The following is a 9,929-nucleotide window of genomic DNA, read 5'->3' as shown; positions in this document are numbered from 1 at the left end:
ATGAACACCTTGTTCATAAGATTCATGAAATATGCGGGGGCATTGGTTAATCCAAATGGCATTATGATGAACTCATATTGTCTGTAGTGGGTCACAAATGCGGTCTTCGGTATGTGACTGAGCCGAATCTTCAGTTGATAGTAGCCTGATCTTAGATCTATCTTTGAGAAATACTTGGCGTCTTTCAATTGGTCGAACAGGTCTTCGATTCTGCGTAACAGGTACTTGTTCTTGATGGTAACATCATTGAGTAACCGGTAGTCAATACACATCCTAAGTGTAACACCCTAAGTGTTTGTCACCAGTAGCAATGGGTTTAAACTCAACCATGGCATGTTAAGTGGTGATGGAGATGTTAGGTCAAACATATGAAAATGAGCCACCACTTAAACTTGGACCATGCACTATTGCTTACATGCTGCCTTTCTAAAAAAATATGCTTGAGTAATGCTGGATGTACTTGTTTCATGTGTCTTGCATCAATATCCATCTATATTGATCCATGGAAAAGTTTCGTGAAGTTTGGAATAAAAAAGTCACATGAAATGATAAGTCATATCTTTGCATGAATTGCTTTATCAAGTGGATGGAAACATATGAAGTCAACCAAACCTTGCAACCTTGCTCAAACAACTCTAATTGAACTCTACCACAAAAGTTATGAAGGGTTCATGTTGAGCAAAGGTGGAGAAAATATCCGAAAATAATGGAAACCCTAGATTCTATAGCAAAAAGGGCTTTGCGTTGACCGAGAAATAAAGTTGACTTCTGGACTAGATATGAGGTTTGACCAAAAATGAAAGTTGAATAAAAGTTTGATTATAACAAACTTTGTTAAAAGACCAAGTCATGATTCGGTTTCAAAATGGATCAAAACAAGGCTCAAAGTCCAATAGAAAAGCTGAAATCAACCCGACAGTGTTTGCAGTCTAGAATTCACCGACATCGACATTGACATCCCGCTTTCTCCAAATTTTGCTAAGCAACTTGAGTTGGTCCAAAAATAAAAATTGAAGGTTATATTATGGAGAAGAGCATACAAAATGTTGCACTGAGTTTGACCGAGTTTTGACCTCCGAAGGTGAGTTCCCATGACCGTTATCAACATGTTGACACTATCATATTGAGGCTTAATTACCTGCTATTACAGAGCTCAAATGACTTGGCACCCTTAATAAGAAATGTAGAGCAGACCGAGGTGAGCAAACTTCATCTTGGCCCATTACTAATTCATCCTGAAAGCGGCCCAAATTGGCTCCCCACGTCAGCCATACAGTCGCCCGCCACGTGCTCGGTAAAAGGCCTCAAAGGACGCCGTGTGTCCGTTGCCGAGCTTTCCTACCGCGTTCCTGCCTCCTCTGCCACATGCCCTACCTCCCCTGTGTAGTACAGAGGTGGACGCCGAGCTCCCCACACCCCAGCGCTCTCCCTCACTCACTCTTCCTCGCTCTCCCTCGCCTCGCTCCGCTCCACGCCGGAGCGCACGTCCACCATGGACGCAAGCAGAGCTCACTGCCGCTGCTGTGCTGCACGCCTCAAGCCAGGAGCCGCCACTAGCTCGGCCTCCCTGGCCTTGCAGCTGCCTCGTGCCACCACCATTCTCACCCATGTGCGCAGCGAACCACTGGAGCAGCCTAGTCGTCGGAGCTACTACCGTCGCCGCCGCTTGCTGCCGTGGCCGCGCTGCCACAAGCCACCTTGGGCCAAGCTGGGTAGCCTAGCGAGTGCGCGCGGCCCTGCTCGTGCTCCACCGCCACTTCCCCCACCACCGATGAGCCTCCTCCGGCTGGCAAACGGCGAGCTCCTATGCAGCCCTTCAAAAATCATGTTAGGGACCTCGTCTTAAAATTCGAGGAAAGGGAGGGGCCTAACTGCATAGTCCGTGACTCAAATGAATAGTACCATTAAGGACCTATTTGTAGGAAATTAGCTAATCTTTTGGAAATTGATAGTAATTCATAGAAAAATCGTAAAATAGCAAATGAGGACTTTTTGGAATCCTTGTGAAATTCTCTATGCCATAGATCTATAATATGGCATGTTTTAGTTTAAAGTTTTAGCTGTAAAAATGGATTTGTGCAGTTAGGGTTTGAATGCTAGTCTTACTTGTCTTTTTTATAACTGTAGTTGTTGTGCTCAAATAATTATGAATTTTTTGTGGAGTGCTACTAAGGTTATTCTTGATCTCTGGTAAAAATTTCAATATTTTAGGTTTGATGGTTTAAGAGTTATAAAAATAACAGACGCCCTATGTTGCTTTGCTCCTATTCTGAATAGGACAGCATGTTTAAATTAATTGGCTTAGTTAAGTTATGAATCATGAATTTATGATAATACATGAGTTTTAGTACTTTTCTTAATATTTTCAAAAAGCTAAATATCATGATTTTTTGTTAAGTAAATCTTGAGTTATACTTGCTTAAATCTCTCTGGCTCTTTCTGCCCAAACCCAGAGAGGGTTTCCTTGTTCTTATTGTGGGGCCTTCTTAGTAGTAGAATTAGCCATAGGTGTTTACAACAAAGTTATTTATAATTTGCTAAGATTTCTAAAAAGTCTAGAACCACATTTATTGGACATGTATAACTCCATTTATAGCTATTTAAAGTGGCATGTCAGTTTCTGTCTAAGTTTTGGACAGAGATGCAATTATTGGATTAATTAACCCTTCTAACTGTAGAATAATCTTAATATGAGAATAAGAAAGTTGTAGGTAACTTCCTAATATTTTCAAAAAGTTATGGCTCATGTTTGTTGGAGGTCTAGAACTCTAGTTATGCTTCTCTGAAGTTCCTATCAGTTTTCTGTACCACTGCTGTTGGGCTGCATTTGTAGTTTTGCTTGTGCAATTATTTTCGTGGTGTAAATGATGTTTGCTATGGTTGTAGTGAATACAAAAGTTTTAGAAAATTTCATAGTCTTGCTTGTGTTCAAATTGTAAGACCATAGGCCTGATAGTTTAGGAGTTACATGACTTTTAAGTCTTCTATCAGGTTTTGATTGTATTCTGAGCAGATCTGAAAGATGCTAGTGTTTGATCTAGTTAGGATTTGAATAAGCTTTTGGTGATAATAACAAAGTTGTGTATAATTCATGTATCTATCTTATGTTAAAATTTGATGGTATTTGGACTTGTGGTTTGTGAGTTATGCCTGTTTAAAATTGGGTTTCAGAAATGGCTGCTCTCTATCAATTTTGGACCAGTTTCTGTAAATGGGTATATTTGACTTAGTTAACTTGAGAATCATGCTAAGATAATTAAAGATTAATTGTAGAAAATTTCATAAGCTTTCCAGAATGTCTTGTTTCATGGCCATTATATTTGTATAACTCTAGTTATGATCCAAACATGAAGCTATTGTTTCTAGTCCAGAAATAGACATATGTAGTTATGGTTGTTTACTCCATGTGTTGCTAAGTGTGGCTTATGCCCTTGTTGATGGTCAAGTTATGATACTTGTGACCTTGTTAAACTTGTGTCATGCTTGATGTGCTTTCTCTCTATAGTTAGTTGTGTGATGTTAGTTAAATAGCTATTGGTGTCTATGTCTTGCATAATCTTGTGTTTGTCTTGAATGCTTATGTGATGCATCTTGTGTTACCATTCATACACATGCATCTTGCATCTCATTTAGGTACACTAGATGAACCATGTGAAGGACGTGATGTTGTAGTCAAACCCAAAAATGGTGTATGGTGGACCTATCCCGAAGATAGAAGGACTGGACAAGTGCTAGGATGGGAGATGCTCACCGAGCATGTGTCGTCTAACAAACACTAACCTAGTGTTGGATTCCAGGCAAGCCCCAGAGCATTCTAAGTCTCCTATGTTTTTACAAATATCTTGAGTATCTTTTATTGTTGGTGATGCATTAAGTATAGGAATTGGTTGGAACCAATTGTTGCATTATATCCTTACCTTGTTCAGATAAAATCCTATGAATACTAATTAAGTGTAGGATCAAATGATGCTTAGCTATGCTTAGACCGGTAGAAGTCGGGTGATTTCCTATCACCTGCGAGATGTAGGATGAGCTCTGGTCACGGTTGGCTATAATTGCTATCATGAAAAAGAACCATGTGTTAATAATGAATGGAGACCGGACGGGATGACGATAGTGCAGCAACAAGGCATAGAGGTCTAGGGTGTGAATCTATCCCCATCTGTGTTGTTTAAGGACTGATACGCTATATGTCCTCATGTCATGTTGAACGTAGCCTAACACTTAGCTGTCCGGATAACTCATTCTGACCGCAAAGCCTAGTAGCTCGACTCAGGTCGAGAACACGAGCAGTGGCGCACATTCTAGAGGTAGTAAGGACGTGCGGAGAGCCATTGGCATAAGTCCAAGGCAGGTTAGAGTCCCGAGCAACCTTGGCAGAGTGGTTCTCTGAGAATGCCGATCTATTCGGACTCGCGACTCTAGAGTTGTGCCAAAGGTGACTTGATTGCGACTCTGACGGGGGAAGCAAGGTTTGTGTTAGGAATACCCCTCCAGCCGGATAGGAATCGATTTGAATCATCGTCTCTCCTTGATAGTGAGAACTTGACTGAGCAGCGGCAACGTAGATTCACTAAATTTAAAGATATGGTTAAAGGATGATGATGATGATGATAATGATAATGAGCCATGAAATACCTGATATGGTTATTATTGTTTGCAACTTAATCAAGTGATTGATTAGTACAGGTGCTAATATAGATGGTAGGTAATGGCTAAAAGTCACTGCTAGTACAGGTGAATAATGCTAATGATTACTCAAGCTTTTATGCAAAAAGGTTGTCCAGCTAGATCCACTGATAAAGCCTTGCATAATCCTTGGTGTCACTTGTTTTGGTTTCTGATGGGTAAGTTTGGCTGAGTACATTCTAGTACTCAGGGTTTATCCCACCATGTTGCAGGTGAAGTTCTCGGCCTGCTGAAGATGGTGGCTAACCGCCGGTGGGCTCGGTGATTCTATATTTAGTTCTCATCTATATGCTTTTGTCCGAGGATGTCACTTATGCTAGCAATATATTTGGAACTTAATGGAGATGGGGATCCTGATCTTTCATTAGGTGATGGTAACTAATCGTTGTGGCAGAGAATGGCACACCGATCCGGCTTCAGATCGAAAGATCGAACCCTGCAATCTTAGCACCACAGCTCCTCTGGTTATCAACCAAGTCACGGACCAGGTTGACCTCGCCAAGAAGGCTAATCCTTGCCTACGCAATGAACAACACAAGCAAGAACAAGAAAGAACACAACCAAATACAGATGAATGATTATCTCACGAAGTTGGGGTCTCACAAACCGATGAACGGCGAAACTGTTCTTGACAGAATAATCTAAGCAAAACCCGAACCCTAATGATGGCAATGGCATATGATTATAAAGGTCGTAGGGTCATCGCCTACCCTAGACGTGTCCCCTAATGGGCTCAAACACGATACACGGTCCAACAGACCAAAAGACGGTGCCGCAGCACCCTAGAAAATTCTGGACGCTGACTTGTTTTGACGATTCCTATTGATTCTGGAGGGATTTTGATATGGGACCACTTGAATTGGCTTCCTTATCAAATTAGCTTTCCAACCATATATGGATCGTCAAAAACGGAGTCCGGATGCGTCCTGGGTGACCAGTTTAAGGCAGACTGGTCCTAAAGGCCGAGGCAGACTAGAAATCATTCTGTTGGACGTCCAATTCTTTTGATGTTTCCCGTTGACTCCCATTGAATTTTAAGGTGGGACTGGCTCCATTGGAAGCTCCATGAAATTATCTTTCCATCCATATAAAGAATGCCCAAAATGGACACTGTATGCAACCTGGGCGTCATTTTTAGTCAGTGCTGCTCCTAGACTCCGAGACGGGCTCGAACTTGAGTTGCTTTGGGCCTCCACCTCGGGGACTCGAACCGAATTAGCCTCGGGCCTCCTTCTTGACTTGAACACCCTTGCTGGCCTCCTACCCCTCCATCCCATGTGCCAAACATGGTCATATGCATGGGTGTCATGTCCTCATCATCCTCCCCTTCTTGATGAAAAGCCGTCCTCGGCGTCGATTGTGCTTGAAACTAATCCTGCACAACATAAAGGAGAAAGGGGTTATGAGAACAAAGAAAACTGAAATAATTGTGAGAAGGAACATGACCATGTTTCCAAGTTTCTAGCATGTCATTTCGCATAAAAATTTCAGTAAGCATGTAGACTCCATGATCCGAATGCACACGATGTATGTCAACACTATCCTGTAAAAGATTAGAACTAACCAAAGACAATGTAGGAATAGATGGTCGAGCAGACATAGGTAGCAACCAACAATGCTCCCCTTCTTGGAAGTGAACTTGTTTCTTTAAGGAACATAAGAAAATGTTTGTATTATTATGGCTGCCCTCTAAATGATCATAATCTTGTACAACAAAAGAAGAATTCATATTATTATGAATGTATACTCGATGTATCATATATTGTCCCTTGTTGTTATATCTGCCAATAACATGATATGTGTGTTTAGAAAACCAAGGTAAATCAACATATTTAAAAAAGCTCTCTTCCAAACAATCTAGGTTACACAAAACATCAAATTCAATGTAACCCAAAGTATGTAAAGAAGACAACAGTTTGAACTCATCAATTTTAGTAGCAATATGAATAACATGTTTATTTTCAGCACAAGTCACTGGTTCCAAAACATGTAAAACTAAAGCATCTTCAACCAATTCATCTTTGTCACAAGGAACATCAAGCTAATTATCATGGGACAAAGATAAATCAAGAGAGGGTTCCACTAACAATTGCTCTATGATAGCATGGTTTGTGGAAAAATTTAGTACATTAAGACAATTTTCACCTTCCGTGAGTGTAGGACCATGGGCATTACCTGTGTTCTCAGCAGGAGTAATAGGTGCATTATGAAGTGATGGTTCTAAATTTGCATATGAGGTTGTGAGCTCCTCATTTTCTTCCATGTCATCCTCTTGCTTATGGACATTATCCTGCAGAAGGTTAGTCATAGCAAGAGGAATAACAATAGACACTTCCTCTAAATGGTGCACCTCATCATATGAAGTCAAAACAGGAGGTGGATTAACAAAGGTTTCTCACATAAGAAGTTTCATATCATTCCAAGTTTGAGGCTTATTAGAAGGATCTAAAGACTCCCACCAAGATAAAGCAGAATATCGCAAAACACTAGCTGCATTTTTACCTTCCTCCTTGGACACATAAAGCAAGTAGCAAATATGTTATCGATGGCAATTTCCCACTCCATGTACTCATCAGCACCTATACCATCATAAGTCGGTGGATACAAACAACCTGTCATTGTAAACACAAAAACAAGGAACAAACAGTGAAAGTTATCCCTACCAAATGACTACGTGGTTGCAGTGGTGTCACTTTTCATAGCAAGTGGACGCGTCTTACCAAGCTCTTACAAAGTTCTTACCAACGCAAGCAATGGTGGTACAACCGGCAGCTGGTTCGTGATACCCATGAGGCAGTGGTACCGAGATTGCAAAGCCCTTTTTCTGTACTGATATGAAGAATTTGTGGAGCTTAGAAGGCAAACAAAGAGTAATATGTATATCTGGCACACAAGTCAGTAACAGAAAGTAATGCTGAATTATAGTTCAAAGTACTTGTTCTCGTTGCTGATCTAAAATGTTCCAAATACCAGGTGTGTGACAAAAGTATGGTGGATAGCATGGTGACAGGTGTATAAAAAACAAGTATGGTGGATGAAAATAGCAATACAAACAAGGAAACAGACAGCACACGCTAACACAGCTCACTTTGGTCTTCTCTATGTGCTCCTCTAAATATTGTTCCTCTTTTGCCCCTCTTTTTTCTATTTTTTGGGCTGTCGTTGTTTTTTTAGGAAATTTCAACTTTTTTATATTATTTTTTTGATATTTTTCCTTTACTTAGGAGCACAAAAGAAGTAACCACAGAAAATATGAGCTGAAACAAGTGAAAGACGTGGCCTGTGGAATTTTCAAAAAACTTGCTCAAAATCGACAAAAACCTTGTGACCACGAAAAGAGGATCTTGTGACCACTTTTTGACCAATTTAAAATTTCCGAACCCCGACAAGTCCTGAAGGCCGAGGCAGACTAGAAATCATTCTATTGGACGTCCACTTGTTTTGATGATTCTCGTTGACTCCCATTGAATTTTAAGGTGGGACCAGCTCCATGAAATTATCTTTCCATCCATATAAAGAACACCCAAAACGGACACCGTATGTGACCTGGGCGTCGTTTTTAGTATGTGCTGCTCCTGGACTCCGAGACGGGCTCAAACTTGAGTTGCTTTGGGCCTCCACCTCGGGGACTCAAACCAAATTAGCCTCGGGCCTCCTTCTTGACTTGGACACCCTTGCTGGCCTCCTACCCCTCCATCCCATGCGCCAAACATGGTCATATGCATGGGTGTCATGTCCTCATCCCACTTAATAGAGATGAGGATCCCGATCTTCCATCAGGTAGGGGTAACTATCGTTGTGGCGGAGAATGACACACCGATCTAGCTTCAGATCAAAAGATCAAACCCTACAATCTTAGCACCACAACTCCTCTGGTTATCAACCAAGACACGGATCTGGTTGACCTCGCCAAGAAGGCTAATCCCTGCCTACGTAACAAAGAACACAAACAAGAACAAGAAAGAAAGCAATCAAATTACAGATGAATGATTAATCTCATGAGTTGGGTCTCACAAATTGATGAACAGTGGCGACGTATGATTATAAAGGTCTTAGGGTCATCGCCTACCCTGGACGGCGCCCTCTAATGGGCCCAAACATGATACACGGTCCAATGGACCAAAAGACGGTGTCGCAGCACCCTGGCAAATTCTGGACGCTGAATTGTTTCAATGATTCCTATTGATTCTGAAGGGATTTTGATGTGAGACCACATGGATTGGCTTCCTTATCAAATTAGCTTTCCAACCATATGTGGATCGTCGAAAACGGAGTCCAGATGAGTCCTGGGTGACCGGTTTAAGGCAGACTGGTCCTGAAGGCCGAGGCAGACTAGAAATCATTCTGTTGGATGTCCACTTGTTTTGATGATTCCTGTTGACTCCCACTGACTTTTAAGGTGGGACTGGCTCCATTGGAAGCTCCATGAAATTATCTTTCCATCCATATAAATAACGCCCAAAATGGACACCATATGCGACCTGGGCATCGTTTTTAGTACGTGCTTCTCCTGGACTCCGAGACGGGCTCAAACTTGAGTTGCTTTGGGCCTCCACCTTGGGGACTCGAACTGAATTAGCCTCGTGTGATAGAACCGCCCAATTTATACAAGATCAAGTATGGCTGTCCCCGCTTAACACGTTGACACGCGCATACTCTCACTTATATAAACCTGGTAGTCCGCCGAGTGTCACGCAGGACCTCGGTAAATCAACATCACAACCAAGATCGCGTGATTAAGCAAATACACATCACATACGCAGAGTTGCAGCAGAAATAATATTACAAATAGGTTCATAAATAATAAAACAAGTTTGGGTTTCAAAACCGATTAGTGAAAACAACATTGCTTTCGAAGGATTTCATTAATATGAGTTCTAAATACATTGCTAGCATAAGTGACATCCTCAGATAAAAGCGTATAGATGAGAATAAATATAGAGTCACCGAGCCCACCGGCGGTTAGCCACCATCTTCAACAGGCCGAAACCTCACCTGCAACATGGTGGGATAAACCCTGAGTACTCAAATGTACTCAGCTAGACTTACCCGTCATAACCAGAAATAAAATTGACTCCAAGGAGTATGCAAGGCTTTATAAGTGGAGGTAGCTTGACAACATTTTGCATAAAAAGTGATTAACTCAATTATACAATTATAATTCTGTCATCAAGTTAATTAGAACTATCCATCTCTAGATTAGCAACTATCCCGTGCCAAACATGTGGTATATCTTTTTA

Source organism: Miscanthus floridulus, chromosome 1, assembly GCF_019320115.1.
Source record: "Miscanthus floridulus cultivar M001 chromosome 1, ASM1932011v1, whole genome shotgun sequence".
Taxonomy (NCBI): Eukaryota; Viridiplantae; Streptophyta; class Magnoliopsida; order Poales; family Poaceae; genus Miscanthus; species Miscanthus floridulus.
This window is presented reverse-complemented; position numbering follows the sequence as displayed.